Source organism: Gopherus flavomarginatus, chromosome 3 (genome assembly GCF_025201925.1).
Source record: "Gopherus flavomarginatus isolate rGopFla2 chromosome 3, rGopFla2.mat.asm, whole genome shotgun sequence".
NCBI lineage: Eukaryota > Metazoa > Chordata > Testudines > Testudinidae > Gopherus > Gopherus flavomarginatus.
In genome coordinates, this window is record NC_066619.1 from 91,381,417 (window position 1) to 91,399,275 (window position 17,859).

The window sequence follows — 17,859 nt, forward strand, 5'->3', positions numbered from 1 at the left end:
AATTTCAAAACTGATCACTGATTTTTGGATGCCTTAAATTTGAATGCCCTACTTTTTGTCACTTTACAATTTCGTGATTGTTCAGAGGTTGGATACGCAGCACTTACTGAAAACCAGGGCCCTTTAGGTGTTTTAAGTTGACCACCCAAAAATAAGGCACTCAGATTCACTGGTCACTTTTGAAAATTTTCGCACTAGTCTCTTGGATGGATTACTACACTGATAAACCTATATATGAGTTTTTGGGATTCCTCCTGACCCATGCCCAACCAAACCTGCAAAGGAAACTGAAGGTACCATCAAGGTGAATTTTTCCCTTAGTTGATGGAAACAGGAGACCCACATAATGATGATACTTTCACAGTCCAGATCGCAAATCTTTGATTGGATGCTATCCTTACAGCATGGACAGCATGCCTGGGACACCACAAAATTCACAGGGCATGGTCAAAAGTCATAGAGGCTTCAGAGCATGTCTCCTCAACATGAGTAGTTCAGCTGACTTTCAAGATTTCCAGAAGCAACTGATAGTCCACATCCTGACCTAATCAGGGAGAACAATAGCAGCAAATGTGAATTGGCAAGAAGGCACAAGAATCTTAAGTCTAAATGCCAAAATGATGCAGAATCTCTTGTGGGTGGAAGGTCACCTAGCTTCTGTCAGGCAGTTCACAGAACTGTCACTGAACACAAAGGCAGACTGACTATGTCATCAGCAGACAGACTACTTTCTGTCCCAGGGTTTGCTTCTACATCCCAATGCAGATTATTTGAATATAACAGCTTGGTTATTGAATGAAAAGTCCTAACCAAGGTGAGATACTATTCCAAAATAATGTATTTTCTCCTATCTAATTTCTGAACAATTATGGACAAGAGTCTCAGATTCATGTGAGGATTGGGAAATCTACCTCTGAAAACTAGATGTTCCAGCTCTTCTGCATTTCTAATAATATAGCTTTGACATGGACCTCTGTCCTTCCACTGTTACATCTTCTCCACTGTCATGAAATGGTGTCATAAATGCAGGCTCATCCAAATCTCCAGTAGATCACTCAGTCATATCAAGATTTTTTTAAGTCAGTACTTCTAACCAAACTAATAGGCTTAAGTGCCTAACCAGTGGCATCTCTCCTGCCACTGTATGTCCTCTCAATAAACACATGCTTCCTGCTTCAATCACATCAGCAAGAAGAGTCTTTTAAAGCACTCCTTCTGTTAAACAGAAGCCTTACTGCATCTTCCATGGTGAAAGATTTGTGGTTCCATTCTTTACCAAGGCTGATGCTTAATTTCTGCAATGTCTTGAGGACTGTGTTCAAATTGCAAACTATCACTTTTAAGACGTGTTGGGGGTCAGGGGTGGTCCTGGTCTTGCTTGCAGGCTGCAGGGTTCTGTAGCAAAACTTGTGATTGGAGTCAGTCCAGAAAGAGCCATCTTAAAGCAAGGTGGGGTGCATCCTACCTCTCTGCCTTAGGAAGCCTGTTTTCTCTCTGGTTTTGGGCTCTTGTGAGTTATTGTTCTGAATTTCCTAAGACATAAAGTAGTGTTATATTGCATCCTTCCAGCAAGAGTGTTTTGTTTTTCATTTCTCTTTCATTTAGAATTGCTAAAATTTACTTTAGTAGAACTAACTAATTCAGGTAAACAATATCTGTATTCATTTCCTGTCACCCGAACGACCTAAACCTGAAAGCACCTGAATCTTGGTAAAGTTAAGTGGATCAAGTGTGGAATTACCAAAGCACATGTAGCTGCAGATAAACTAATTCCAGAAGGGATCAGAGCAGTCCAGCACATTCCAAAGCAGCCTCCTGAGTGGAAAGGGCATCAGTCCCCACAGAGGAAATCTGTGAAGTTGGAGTCCTCCATCAGACATCTCTGTATTAGCATTCCCTGCTTGAGGTTAGCTTCTCCTCTGCATCCCTGCTCTGCTCCGCACAGAGAGTGAGATGGAGGAGGAGTCAGAGAGTAAGTTATGGCTCCATGATTTTGTGGGTCAGTCTATGCTGTTCCTGACCCTGGCTTTAAGAGTAGCCTCTTGTCTGGTTAACTTATTCTGCTGACATATGTTCCATATGGGACCATACTCCAGTGGAAGATCATCATAGCAGAGTGGGACATCTGCCACACCCTCTCCCAGCCTCTCCAGTCACAGGCTACGAGTGGTGCCTGGTATAGGAACTAGCTTCTCTAGCTTTGGATCAGTGGGGAGAGTCCCCACCATCAGGGCAATTCTCTGTTAGAATCCAACCTCTTTCCACTGCCTGACTGGTGCAAATCGACTGGCTCATAATCAAGAATCTAACTTTTGGTCTCCCATCCAGTACAGTAGAATCCTTTGTCCTGAATGTGCTCCATGCAGGGATATTAAATAGATTAGCAATATTAATTTTTAGAAATTGTATAACTCTAGGTAATGGAGTACCTTCTCTCTGCCTCCTTACTAATTTTTTCTTATTGCCAATGTCTCAGATTGAGGAAGAGAGCAGACTCCATAATGGAATAATTCAATGTATTACTTGATGTTTTATCTTGGATTGGCTGACTTGCGGGGAGAGAAGTTCACCAGTGGCCTCTTTGATTCACATACGTAGTTATCACAGTTGAATAAGGTGATGCTATTAAGAGTTTACGTTGATCTACTAATATGAATTCAGTATTTTGACAAAAACTTTGGAAATAGTCATCAGATGTGAAGGTGGAAAGAATGTGGCCAACCCCTGGGGCTTAATGGGCAAGAGGAGCTGGGTCAAGTGTTTACAGGACTTAAATGCTTCTGACGGGAGGAAAGCTCAGTGTCAGAAAGAAAATCAAGTAAAAAAATTTCTTTACCAAACTGAAAAGTGCTACCTGCCTATAACTGCTGAATAATTAAGCAGCAAGTAAGCAGTATAAAGAAAAATCCATATAGCTCATGTGTTATGCATTGCAGTGGAGAAAAAGCTGAGCCCAAATATTATAAATTTACTTTTTCTGACTCTTCAAACAATCATTTATTAATCCAATTAAATGGTTAGTTAATGAAGTAGTGAAATGGTAACATCTTCAGAGTGTTTGATCAAAATGAAGAAATAACAAAATCCATTGGAGATAAATAAGTATAACCTACATTTTACTGATAGGGAAGCTGAGGTAGAGGGAGCCTCAGATTTCAGAGGAAGACTAGGAGTACCTGTGACACTTCAGAGACTAACAAATTTATTTGAGCATAAGCTTTCGTGAGCTACAGCCCACTTCATCGGATGCATAGAATGGAACATATAGTGAGGAGATTATATATACACATACAGAGAACATGAAAAGGTGGGAAGACTGGCCATCCCAAGAATACAGCCTAGATTTCCTGACTCTCTGTCCTAACCACAAGTCCAACCTTCTTCCCTTATGTTGATGTCCTTTATTCCTGATATTGTTATGTAAAGCCTCTGCTCAAATGCAATTGTAAGATCTGTAACTTGTATCAAGTTCTGCAACCTTTTTGCAGACTTTGTAACTTCAGTTATTGTTAACATAGCCTTTTAAGTTTTGTAACCTTTGCAAGTTCTGTAACCTTTTCAAGTTACCACTTGTATGAACTTCCAAGCTGTGTAATATCCCATCACGCAATCAGAGAGAGTGTGAACAAGGGAGCGTGTGGGAAAGATGAGGGAGTGTGAACAAGGGAGTCTATGTGGGACTGGGTGGAGATGAACTGCAAGGAGAGAGGAGCCTGGAGACAGGTGTGTCTGATATAATCTGCCCTGAGAAGGCAATCATGAACTGCTGTAAAGAAAAGAAGAACCTGGTATGCATGAAAGGAACTGGTCTGGGAATGCTTCTCAGTGATGGACACAGAAGGAAAACTCAGTGTATGTGACAGGAGCCGTCCCGTTCCAGCAAAAGGAATCAGCCATACACAGAAGCAGCTGCTGCTCCTTGACCTGCTCAGCAGCCTGGATTCATGACCGCAGACAGACACACCAGATCTACCATGCTTCAACTTCTCGGCCTCCATGCTGTCTCCAGTAACTCTCCGCCTGTGTAAGTGTGTGGGTGCATGAGGGTATGAATGCAGTGAATGTGTGCGTGTATGAATAAGCTCCATCTCTTTTCTATCTGACCCAACAGCGGCATTGTAATAAAACTAATACAAGTTTGACCCTGGGTTGGTTTTTAGGGGAACAGAGGTAATAGATACTTAATATAAGTAAATAAATTGGGAGAAAAATATAGTACATAGTACTGAGAAAACACTGCCATTTTCCAGCCCACAGTTTGTAAATTGATTAAGGTAGCTTTATTATACACTCATGCAAGGGTATAAAATATTGATTGCCATAATAAAAGCTTACAATAACTGGTAGTATTATATGTATACAGGATGCCCATCTCCCCATGATGCCAGATATTGGAGTAATCCCTTGAGAAGTGATGTAAAGACATTGAAAACCATTCCATATGTAATATTGCAAACATATCTGTAACCTTCCATAACCCAAGCCTGAACCCAGATGTACAATACCTTCCCTCTCAACCTATGTATATTTCATTTCAAACATTCACTTTAATAAAATGTTTATATCTTACGCTATAAGGCTCTAGTGGTATGCTTAACAAAACCCAATGTCTCATATATCCATCCTAAATTTCAGCTTTTCATCATACAAAATTGTCTGCTTGTATTCATTTGCTGCTTCATTTTTCTAGTCTGCATGCCAGGAGTGTTAAGACCAAATAGAACACACATAGACCAACCAAATTAAATAGAACACATGTTGTAACTTCTGTTCTTTTGGAATGGAAAAACAAATGGTCTATTCTATGTATCTTGATCGGAAGCTAGAATCCTTTGAAGGCACAGAATACCTGCTGATATTAGATCAAATTTACCATGTACTATTGTTTTTTCCTTGGTTGGCACCTGTAAACTATGATGAAGTACTTCAATTAGCCTGGTGGAGAATACAGCTTTCATAAATAACATTGAACCAGAAGGTGACCAGTCCAATGGTCATTCAAAAAATATCTTCTGTATTTTCTTTGTGCTGAAGTTTTATTTATTGTTAGTGTTGCTCTTTCATTCCAAGGCAATTGGTAGTGGCTAGACTGGCTATATACCTGGTAAGGGAAAACATCATGGGGGGTGTGGGGCTCCTTGTTACAGAAATTAACAAAAATACATATTTTCAGTAACTGGAATAGTTTTTGGTTTAGCAGTTTTCCTTCCATTCATACTCACATAGGAACATAAGAATTTCCCTACTGGATCAGACTAGTGATTCTTCTAGTCCTGTAGTTTCCTCTAGCATTGGAATATCTGATGTCCATTTATTTCTCTCCTCTGTCAGGTAAACAATCCCAATATTTTCAGTCTCTTTTGTATGAGACTTTTTCCATGGCCTGGATCTTTTTTGCCTTCCATTTCTGAAGTCTCTCTATATTCTGTTGTATCCTCCTCTTGAGAATGTCATCCATTATTTAAAACAAAAAATGTACAAATATTCTACAGTAATACACCAGAACACTACAGTATCACTATTGTAAGTTGTTGTGTTCTGGGTCATTCTTGTAGAATGCTTTAGTGCCTTTAAAAAGAATTTTATGCAGCACACCAAAGATTCATCATCCTAGAAAACAAGTTTCAAATGAGTCTTGGAACTGAAAATGCTGGGTTAGCTTCATTTCATTTCATTACATTTCAAAGTTACCTCCAGTCAGCTTTCCATGGAAATATTATAGAAAATAATACTATATATTTTTAATCAAAAGGGTCTCAAAACAATCCATATAAAAGTCCTGCTGTTCCTTTTGTAAACACATACAACTGATGATGTCTGGTAAAAATGCATAATGGTTCTACATGTAACCTAAAGACATATTGTTTCTCTTTGATGTAATGCACCAATTTCATATGAATACATGAAACACTGATTTTTCCTCTCCATTTTTATTAGTGTTCTATTTGTGTATCTCTTTGGCTCTCACTTCAAAATGGCTTTTAGTTTGCACAAGGGCAAAACAGATGTGGAGACAAGATGAGGCTGTCTTGAAAGTATACATGGATTGAATGTTTCTTAGAAACAGTTACTCCTTTATGTTTAAGTTTTTATTTGATTAAAAAGGTTATTAAAATTAAATATTAAAACAGAGTGGATTAAAAGTTGATTACTTCAATATTTTTAATCTGTTTTTTCACCTAAAGTGAATAACATTATATCTTTTAAAAATAAACTTGTTTAAAGTTAGGTTGACATAATTTCAACTTTATGTTAAGGACTGAATTTACTGTAACCTTTTAAATTATTTAAATACAATTTAAACTGCTGCCTCAATGAGCCATCCTCAAATTTTAATGAATTAATGGATGCTGTTTTTTTAATTGTATACAGGCTTCCAAGGGAGGTTGTGGAATCCCAATCACTGGAGGTTTTTAAGGGACAGGTTGGACACACCTGCCAGGGATGGTCTAGGTGTACTTGGTCCTGCCTCAGCAAAAAGAGATGGACTTTGACTTCTTGAGGTGCCTTCTAGGCCTGCATTTCTATGATTCTAGTTTTAATACAAAACTTGTTTTGATAAACTTGTACTTTCCCCCTTACGTATCCAGAACATTTAGGCAGTTTTATTTAACTAATAAAAAACAATTTAAAATACTGTTTTTGACATTTTAATTGAATTCCAATTTCCATCAATATGCAGCTTGATACATAATTCAGAGTAAAAATTTATTTAGTACATAGAAAATGGTGAATGATGAATTTCTTAACAGAATTAAAAATGTGAAAATAAGGAATCTGAATAAGTGTATGTTAAACTATACAACAACTTTGTATCCTCCAGAATGGCAAAAAGTAATACCAAAGGCTATATTTGATTGGTAACCATTAAAACATGTTGATTTGCAATCAATGAGAATGAACCTTTCTTTAGGAAAATAGGTAAAAGCAAAAATGCAGAATAAGATTAAAATCAATTATTTAAATCAAGCTTTCCTGCTTGCTGTTTTAAATCATGATTAAAATTAGCTATCTATGTCACTTTGATTTAAATCAATCCACTCTATTTTAAAATGATTACATTTCAGTTAAAATATTTGTTTTTCCTGTAAGTTAATATAAAAATGGGAGAAACAAATTCTATTTTCTGAATTTTATGGTGTCTTAAACATTTGAATTCTTAAGAAATGCTGCAAAGTTTTTTTAAAATGGGGAAAAGAGGAGATTGTAGTATGTCTTTGCAGGTTAGGAAAATTAGGCACTGTGATCACATCAAAGGGAAGGGAAGTACGGGAGTGTTAATAGATTCTCTTGGGACTACCAAAGTGTGGCCCCACACTATGGAAAAGCTTCAGGATTCCCTGCCTTAGGCTACGTCTTCACTACCCGCCATATCGGCGGGTAGCAATCGATTGCTCTGGGATCAATATATCACGTCTTATCTAGACACAATATATCTATCCCCAAACGTGCTTATATCGATTCCGGAACTCCACCAACTCGAACGGAGTTGCGGAGTCGACATGGGAAGCCGCAGACATCGATCCCGCGCTTTGAGGACAGTGAGTAATTTGACCTTAGATACTTCAACTTCAGCTACGTTATTCACGTAGCTGAAGTTGGGTATCTGAGATCGATTTTCCCCCATAGTGTAGACCAGCCCTTACAGCAAGACATTGAGTTCTCTGCCTGATTCTGCTAATGACTTGATAAGTGGCTTTTCCCAAGTCACTTATTTCCTCTGTTCTTCATTTTATCCATCCGAGTATACATCACTATTCTATATGGTACAAATTGAACCCTCACCAGTGACAATGTTATGGTACAACTCCAACTGCTCCAGTGCTGGCTAAAGTGTCTGTCATTACATTGAATGAATGGATTTACTAACATAAATACATTTTCTTCTTTTCTTGCAGAGAAAGCTGGGAAGTTAAGTGTGTATCAAGGCTGGATCACCTTGAACAAGTAATAGAATTTCTATGTGCTTCATTTTACCATTTGTATAATGAAAATGATGAGCCTTCCTAATCTCTCAGGGGTGTTGTGGGGATATATATTCACTAATATACATAAGATACAGATACTACAGCGAGGAGCACCATAGGAAAACCTCGAACAATAATAATTCATCTCCATGCAACTCATTGTCATTGCAGTGGATGCAGCAGCAGTAATAAAGTGTCTCTTGGTTCAGTTTAAAAAGAAAATTAAACCTCAAGAATCAGGATTATTTTAAGACTATCTAAATGCAGCAAACTAATAATCTTGCAGAGCGTGTAACAAAAAAGAATGTCTGTCTAATGACAGCTGGAGAACTGTCAGGTACTCCCCCTGTGTTGGAGCAGATAACCCCTGCAGATAACCTGGTGCAGAAAGGCTAAAACACTCCTGGGGCACAATCAGCCTCAACCCACTGCAACTGTGTGGCTTGTCAAGCCTGGGAATGGAGCCTTAAAAGAGGGGAGCTCAGCTCAGTTATGGTGGCACCCTGAAACAGGTAGAACTAGCATCTGTGGCTCCCACACCATGGCACCTGGTTACTTGTTGGCAACCAGTTTGGGAGCACTGTCAGCCCAAGCTTTCTTTTGTTAAAATCCTCCAGACTATGCTTTTTACCACACTGGAGGGTGAGAGTGGAGGCTTTCTACGGGGCCTGAAAGGCTGTTCCCCTTCTTTGTGTGAGGAAGGGGGCTTGGGCTGTGGCCCTAGTTAGCTTTATGTTTGGACTGTTTTATAACTCCTTCTGGAAAGGGGTGTACTTGTTAAGAGGTACAGCTGGAGGGCCATACCTCATAACTCTGGACTGGACTGGATTGGACTCTGGACTGCCTGTAGCCTGAGGAAGATATACAAAGTAAACCAAAGAGGTGACCTCGAGACACAATTTTCCACCCTTCACATACCTCCCCCCACCACTACTAATCACATCCAAGCCTACCAGGAACAAGAGGTCCCAGTGTAACCCTGAAGATTAAAGTTCTGTTTACCCTTATGCATAGAACAGGTACAGCACAGACATCGGCACTTCATGCTTCCCTGCTCTGCCCCTCCTTTGTGCTCCCCTTGATCTGGAAGGATCATTTTTAGGAGCAGCCCTTGGACTGTCTGTGAGTGTGCTAGCAAGGATTTTTAGACTAGTTAATAACTGTGCACTGATAAATCTGATGCCCTAGGGGGCAGCCTCATGCTGTCTGTTGCTTCCTCTTGAAAAGATTTAGCCTGTGTCATAACAATGAAGACCTGCAAGTAAGTTCAGATAACACACAAAGCCGTGATGCCTGTTGTAAAACCTAGGGGTGTTGATTCATATCGAAATGGATTTTCTGATGTTGGGACAAGTTGAGGCTCATAAATCTCAACACAAGCTATACTTGGACAGTGTAATCGAATAGTTTTCACAGACTTAAAGGTGGCTTACATGGTAACAATAAGTCACGCCCCCTTGCAAGTGTACCTTATGGTCAGCTGTCCTAGGGTATTATGGTCTGCAGAAGACCACAGCTTTATGCGCGGACAATGCCATTCTATTCACAACTCTTTTGAGTTCCCCTCTATAATACAGTCCAAGGACATCTTGTTAGAATGCCATTTTCTCTCATTTATTATAAACCTTACCATGGAATTTAAATTATTTACTCAGTACCACGAGTTACTGGTACTCCACTGTTGCTTCACGCGACTTTTCTGCTAACACTCCTTTTCAATTATTACTTGTTAGCAGGACCGGCGCTTCCATTTAGGCGACTGGGCACCGGGATTTGGGAGGGTGGCATTTTGCCGCCCTCAGAGGCAATTAGGCAGCTGGGGGTCCTTCCGCGCTCTGGGTAGGCGGTGGCAATTCTGCGGAGGGTCCTTCACTCGCTCCGGGACCCGCTGCCAAAGTACCCCGAAGACTGGGAGCGCAGAAGGACCCCCCCCGCCACAGAATTGCCACCAACGACCGGAAGCGCAGAAGGACTCCCGCCTAGGGCTCCAAAAACCCTGGCGCTGCTCCTGCTTGTTAGTGCATCACTTCCTAAGGGAAACTCTCTCTTACTAGGGTTAGTGATTTACTGTTTTAATGGAAAGGACAGCACAGTCAGACAAGGGCATAGCTACAGGGTTGGTGGCCTTTTAACCTGAGACAATTGTATGAAACTATAATGGTAGCACTTGTGATTTACTGTTTTAGTAGATTGGACATTACAAAAGGACTTGGGTTAATCTGCTTGACAAACTAGTGGCCCTATATTGGGGGAGAGAGCAATCGCATGGGCCTGATGGTAAAATAGGTGCGGAATCTTTTATTTTTTTTAATTGGGAGAGTGAGATGATTATATTCAACCAAGTCATGTATTAAATTGTATTACTCCTTAGTGCATCATAAGGGAAACACTCTCTTATTAGTATTGGTGATTTACTGTTTTAATGGAAGGAATATATGCCCAAATACTCTTGAGGAAAACTAAATAATCCCAGGTGATTGTGTTAGTCCTGATCATATGAGCAGAAATTACTTTACCATCTTTTAGTGTATATATACTGAATAATCCAAACCCTAATCCAGTTTGCAGTACTTTAGGAGACAGCCATTTCACCAAGGAGACTGGCATCAACTGACTTCAATGGGGCCAGTATTTCATCTCATATTTACAACCTATCAGGGCCGGCTCTAGTCATTTTGGTGCCCCAAGCATGGCGGCACGCCGCGGGGGGCGCTCTGCCGCTTGCCGGTCCCGCGGCTCCGGTGGGCCTCCCGCAGGCGTGCCTGCGGATGCTCCACCAGAGCCGTGGGACCAGTGGACCCTCCGCAGGCACGCCTATGGGAGGTCAACCGGAGCCGCCTGCCGCCCTCCCGGCAACCGGCAGAGCGTCCCCCATGGCATGCCGCCTCAAGCACGCACTTGGCGCGCTGGGGCCTGGAGCCGGCCCTGAACCTATATGAGGTAGGTAAATGAAGATGAACTAGAGAATATTTGTAAAGTGCTTGGAAATAAAAAGTACTTTTGTCTCTTGTTGGTTGATTGGGCAAATATGGTTCAATAATAGAACAATAGAAAGGTAACAACTGGTTTATATTTTAACATATTCTCAGGGTTAGCATCAGTTTATTAATAGCTGTAGAAACCTAAATAGCCCCACTGCACTTAATTGCATTAAAACATATATATATATTTATGCTACATATGCTTAGCAAATGTATCATCATGAACTTTTCTGTATTTTCTTTCTTATAATTCCCAGTGGATTATGCTGTATGTGTGCTAAGTATTCTCTCTCTTTTTATAACACATATTTCCTGACTAATTCATTCAGTGGTACTGCTCCAATTTTTCTAGTAGTAAATGTTGAAGTCACAGGCATTGGCTTTTGACATTATTCCTGTAGAGTTTCTGCAGTATAATTGGAAATGTGAATACTCCTGTTTCACAAACAGCTTGATAGCTAGCAGTTATGGATAAAGCGATTATCTAGGAAAAAGTCTATCTCTGTCCTTCCTTCAGCAGTTGCTTTAGTATTACTTCTAGGGTTAATGATCCAAAGAGTAAACATTATTTGAAGCCAGGACTTAAGGCATCATCAAATGTGCTTGTTTTTGAAGATACAACTGACTCCATAACCCAGTAACTTTCAAGCATGAGTGTGGAGTCCAGTTGCACTGTTCATGCTAGAACTCAATCACAAATGCCTTTACAGATGTGAATGTCCACTGGGATTGTACAGAGGAGACTAGTATCTCTCCTTGATGTTTCCTGTCAGCCTATGAACTGAACCACATAATTTACTATTCCCAGCTGCCCTAAACCAAACTGAAACAAACTGCAACTTTGTCTTGTTTTTTAAAGAAGTCTTTGTGGTGGATTTATTTTCTTTGTGGCTCTGGAATAGCCTCTGAAAAGTATACTCTCTCTGTCCTCTAGCAAGAGAGAACCAAATATTTCTGCTCACATTTGGGGAAGAGTTCATGGCTGACTATGGCTTACATGTATCTGATGATGCACTGCAGGAAGGGCACTCAGCTCATCCCTCAGCCCATGCTGCTTCCCGCAGTCCCCATTGGCCTGGAACAGCGAACCGCAGCCAGTGGGAGCTACAATCGGCTGAACCTGCAGATGCAGCAGGTAAACAAACAGGCCCGGACCATCAGGGGCTTTCTCTGCACAAGCGGTGGACTGGCTTTGAGAAGCATTGATCTTCGGGATTAGACTGAAGGACAGGGACAACGGAGTGTCCAAGAGCCATGATAAGTAGTCAGGCTAGCTTCTCTCACTGCCATGGCTACACTTGTTTTTGGTGTACTAGCTTGATCAGAGCTAATGTAGGTACTAGGTTTTCAAGCCATTAAAAAAATTAGTTGTCATTAATCGTGCTGTTTAACAACAATAGAATACCATTTATTTTAAATATTTGTGGATGTTTTCTATATTTTCAAATATATTAATTTCAATTACAACACAGAATACAAAGTGTACAGTGCTCACTTTATAGTTATTTTTTATTACAAATATTTGCACTGTAAAAAAATTTTTTTCAATTCACCTCATACAAGTATTGTAGTGCAATCTCTTTATTGTGAAAGTTGAATTTACAAATGTAGAATTATGTACAAAAGAAACTGCATTCAAAAATAAAACAATGTAAAACTTTAGAGCCTACAAGTCCACTCAGTCCTACTTCTTGGTCAGCCAATTACTCCGACGAACAAGGTTGGTTACAATTTGCAGGAGATTATGCTACCTGCTTCTTGTTTACAATGTCACCTGAAAGCGAGAACAGGCATTTGCATGGCCCTGTCGTAGCTGGCATGCTCCACACTCATCCCTCTCAGATTTTGGATGGCACTTGAGATTCTTAAACCCTGAGTCGAGTGCTGTAGCTATTTTCAGAAATCTCACATTGGTACCTTTTTTGCGTTTTTTCAAATCTGCTGTGAAAGTGTTCTTAAAAGGAGCATGCGCTGGGTCATCATCTGAGACTGCTATAACATGAAATATATGCAGAATGTGGGTAAAACAGAGCAGGAGACCTACAGTTCTCCCCACAAGGAGTACAGTCACAAATTTAATTGACGCATTATGTTTTTAATGAGCATCATCAGCATGGAAGCATGTTCTCTGGAATGATTGCCGAAGCATGGAAGGGGCATACGAATGTTTATCATATCTGGTATGTAAATACCTTGCAACACCAGCTACAAAAGTGCCATGTGAATGCCTGTTCTCATTTTCAAGTGACATTGTAAATAAGAAGCAGGTAATAGTATCGTCCGTCAACGTAAACAAACTTTTTTGTCTTAGCAATTGGTAGAATAAGAAGTAGGACTGAGTGGACTTGTAGGATCTAAACTTTTACATTATTTTGTTTTTGAGTGCATAACTTGTAATCAGTTGAGTTAATCGCATCAGTTAACTGTGATTAATTGACAGGCCTTGTAAGTATGGATAGGTCTGCTCAGACTGAAAATGACACCTACCAGCTCCCATGTGGGCATACAATTAAGGCCTGATTTTCAGTGATCAGTACCTACAATTTCTGTTGAAGCCAATGGGATTTGTGGGTGCTCAGCACCCCTGAGAAATAAGGGCCTTCCTTTTTTTTCCTCCCCACTTCTGCCCCACACTTCATGTGGAATGCTGAGAGATTGATTTCAGCTAATGACAGGTGAGCAATGGATTTGGGAGCTCAAATATGTTTTATATGCTAATTGTCACGTGTTTCTTATGAGTGGAACAATGTTACCTGTAACATAAGGACTTCACAATATTCTGTAATCTCCCTTTTCAGGGGTAAAGGGGAATCCATGCTACATAGACAGATGTGAGAGAGACAGATAAATACCAGTGCCTCATTCCCTCAAGCAAATTTGGGCATGTATGATGCCAGATGCGAATGATTTTCATCCTTTCAGACTTATTTACTGATTTGGACAACACAGAAACCAAATGTAGCACCAAATAATGAAAAGGCATTTTAATGTAGTGTTTCAAATGAAAAAAATCATTATGTCATCATATGGCAACTGAACAAGAGGTCTTGAATGAGAAACATTAAAATAAAATGTAAAAAAAACCAAGCGGGCAACCTTCAGCTGAGCCTTTGTTGCTATGGTTACCTCAGATGCATTGTTTTCCAGAGCAAGTTGAAAGTCTGCTGCAAAACTGCTGGGCTTAAATGACTGCCAGAGAGGTTATGCCGACAGTGTAGAGTAAGTAACAGCATGGCAACCTGTTCCCTGTCACAGGGTTTGAAGAAACGTATAATCCATATCATGGCAAATTCGGCCCTGCCTTTAAACCTGTACAGGGCAGAATCTGGACAATTGTAAGCTGAGAGCAATTGATTCGTTCGGGTTAGGATGACCTCCTTTCATGCAGCAGTCTAGAAATAAAAATGTCGTCACTTCAGCCTGTAAATCGCAGAATATTTAAACCAGCCTGTGTGTTTGTATAAAATAAATTCAAAATGTACCTTTAGTTCAGGTGCCTTATTTTGAAGAGGTTACTAAGCTGCTGTGTCCATAGCTTTTTTTTTTTCTAGCTTGTAAAATAAATGTTATGAAATCAGAGAGGTGGAGCTATGGAAAATAAAGTCAGGTTAATAAATAGAGACTAGAGGCAGGAAATAAGATACAAAATCATCATTTGGTAGAGTGTCCTTTCAGCACTGCAGGTTCATCTTAAATTACAGTGCTAATACAGGAATAAATGTCCTTTTCAAAAAAAGTCAAATCCTTCTATTGTTTTTCCAGAAGGTGGCCATATTTTACTGCTAACCGTTATAACTAAATTCAGATACTCCACAACCGTGATTCTTGAAGGTCTGACCTGCTGTTTCTATCTTAGAGGAAGGGAGGGAGAAGTGGAAAGTGAACAATCACCTCCAAAATGTTTTGCCTCCCTCCAGGGGTCCCTCTCCTCTAATCAGGAAAATGTGGTTTGATACGCAGATAAGCAATATCTTGATACAATCCACACATTGGCTTGAAGTTCAGGAATCAGCCTTCATATATTTTGTTGTAAGACTTCCAGTGAAAGAAGAATAAAAAAATATCTCTTGGCTAGTAATCACAGAACTTCTCAATGTTTCTTTTATTTGTTGTGGTTGATGCAACTGGTTTTTTGTAACACTCTAAGGCATTCTGGCTTCCTTAGCATGAAGCACAACTGTGTTTGCATTGTTTAAAATTCTTTCCTCACACTGGTTTGGGTTTGTTTCTCTCTCTTTGTTTATAACTCATTGGATATTGGACAGCTGATTGTCATATCATGGGAAAATAAAGAATCTGTTAAGACAAGCTAGGATGAGAGGATTTCTGAAATCCTGCTGATGAACACATGATAGATGCTTAGATAACTTCAGTTGCAAAACTTTTCTGGGAAGTTTATAAAATAAATGAAAAGGAAGCAGGTAGATTCTGGAGGGCATATGGACATGCATGACTTCTGAGTGCATTTTTTTGAAACTAGAAAAGCAAGATGTCAAATACTTCTGAACTGTATGTGAACTATATAAAAATGTACACTAAATATGGAATGTTGACTTCATAACTGTTCAGCTAACATCACTGTCCTTTTCAACAGAACAGACATAAAGCATATCTGGATCTGAATTTTCCCCAATCCTGTGCAGGCACGACTCCAGGCACCAGCGCAGCAAGCACATACCTGAGTCGGCAAGCTGGGGTAGGGGGCTGTCAAGATTCCCACTTTGAACTTTAGCGTCCTAAAAGTGGGGACTTGCATGTACTCTTCTAAGCTTAATTCCTAGCTTAGATCTGATAGCGCCGCCACCAGCCAAAATATAGTGTTTTGGCACACTTTCTGTTCCCCCAAAACCTTCCCTGGGGAACCCAAGACCCAAACCCCTTGGGTCTTAAAACAAGGAGAAATAAACCACCCCCCTCCTTTCCCCCTCCCAGACTTTCCCCTCCCTGGGCTACCCTGAGAGACTACACTGATCCAAACTCCTTGGATCTTAAAACAGAGAGGAATTAACCTTCCCCCCCTCTCCTTTCCCCCCGCCAATCCCTGGTGAGTTCAGACCCAATCCCCTTGGGTCTTAAACAAGGGGAAAAAATCAATCAGGTTCTTAAAAAAGAAAGCTTTTAATTAAAGAAAGAAAAAGTAAAAATTATCTCTGTAAAATTAGGATGGAAAATGTTTACAGGGTATTCAGCTCATATAGACTAGAGGGACTTCCCCCTCCCCAGCCTGAAATTCAAGTTACAGCAAACAGAGGTAAAAATACTTCCAGCAAAATACACATTCACAAGTTAAGAAAACAAACCATAAGACTAATCCGACTTTTCTAGCTAGTACTTACTATTTTGAACATGAGAGACTGTTTCAGAAAGATTGGAGAAACCTGGGTTGCACGTCTAGTCCCTCTTAGCCCCAAGAGCGAACAACGAACAAAACAAACAGCACAAACAAAGACTTCCCTCCACCAAGATTTGAAAGTATCTTGTCCCCCCATTGGTCCTCTGGTCAGGTGTCAGCCAGGTTCACTGAGTTTCTTAACCCTTTACAGGTAAAAGAGACATTAACCCTTAACCATCTGTTTATGACAGGGGCCGTACCAGTCATTGTGAGGGCGGCAGTCAGGGAGCCTTCAGCAGCGTTTCTGCGGGAGGTCCACCAGTCCCATGGCTTCGGCGGCAATTCGGTGGCCGGTATGCCGAAGGCGTGGGACTGGCGGATCACCAGCAAAACCGCCGCAGAAGCAGTGTTACCGGCGGACCTTCCGCAGAAACGCCGCCGAAGGATGCCTGACTGCCATGCTTGGGGCAGCAAAAAACATAGAGCTGCCCCTCATTCTGTGGCTTTGATTTGGATTTCATTCCATGAGAAGACTCAGTGAGTAGGGGCACAGCAGGTTGCACCCTGAGGCTGAAAGAAAGATAGATACTTAAAGGGTCTCTGTGTGGTATGGAGTCCCCCTGAAGATGAATGAGACCCTAGTTTAGATTAGGGGAGGAGATCACCACCTACTTGTCCCTGAAAAAGTCTGAGTGATGGAGAGCAGTAGCTGACTGTGAATAATAGTCTCCTTAGCAGGGGTGGCTCCAGGAACCAGCCCTCCAAGTGCGCTCCTGGGGTGGCAAGCTGCGGGAGGTGCTCTGCTGGTCGCCGCTAGGGCGGCAGGCAGGGTGCCTTCGGTGGCTTGCCTGCGGAGGGTCCACTGGTCCTGTGGCTTCAGTGGACTTCCCTCAGGCGGGAGGTCCGCTGAAGCCGCAGGACCAGCGGACCCTCCGTGCTTGGGGTGGCAAAATGTCTAGAGCTGCTCCTGCTCCTTAGATCTTTGTTTGACAAGACACAATGTTGGTTTAGCCCTGCCCTGCACAGGGATGGAGTCAAGAGTTTTCCACTGTAGTTTTCAGGCCATATGTAACTTGCTCCTGTGGCCAGACAGAAGAAACCAAGTACTGAAATGCATTTTAAAAATCCAGATATGTTGCCAGATAACTGTATTACACTGATTCTAATATATTAATGTATTCCATTTTTTATGATAAATGAATCAAATGTTTCTAGAAATGGTTGTACACAGCTTTGAAAGCTTGCCAGGGCCTTAGATAATGCCATGACAACTACATACTGTCTCAGTATTCTAGGAATTTATTTTTTTTAGCATTTTTATTGCAGCGGCTTCCAGAGCCTTGGGATCAAGGCCTGAGTGTGCTGCACAAACACATATGAAGACACAGGCTCTGTCCCAAAGAGCTTACAAAGTGGGAAGACATGAAAGATATTTGTAGGGTGGTGAGGAGAGGTACACAATCCAGTAGATATAATTTTAATATACTTGTGGATACTTTGCCAAAGTACATAAAATCATAGATTATTAGGGACCTCAGGAGATCATCTATCTAGTCCAACCCTCTGCTCAAAGCAGGAC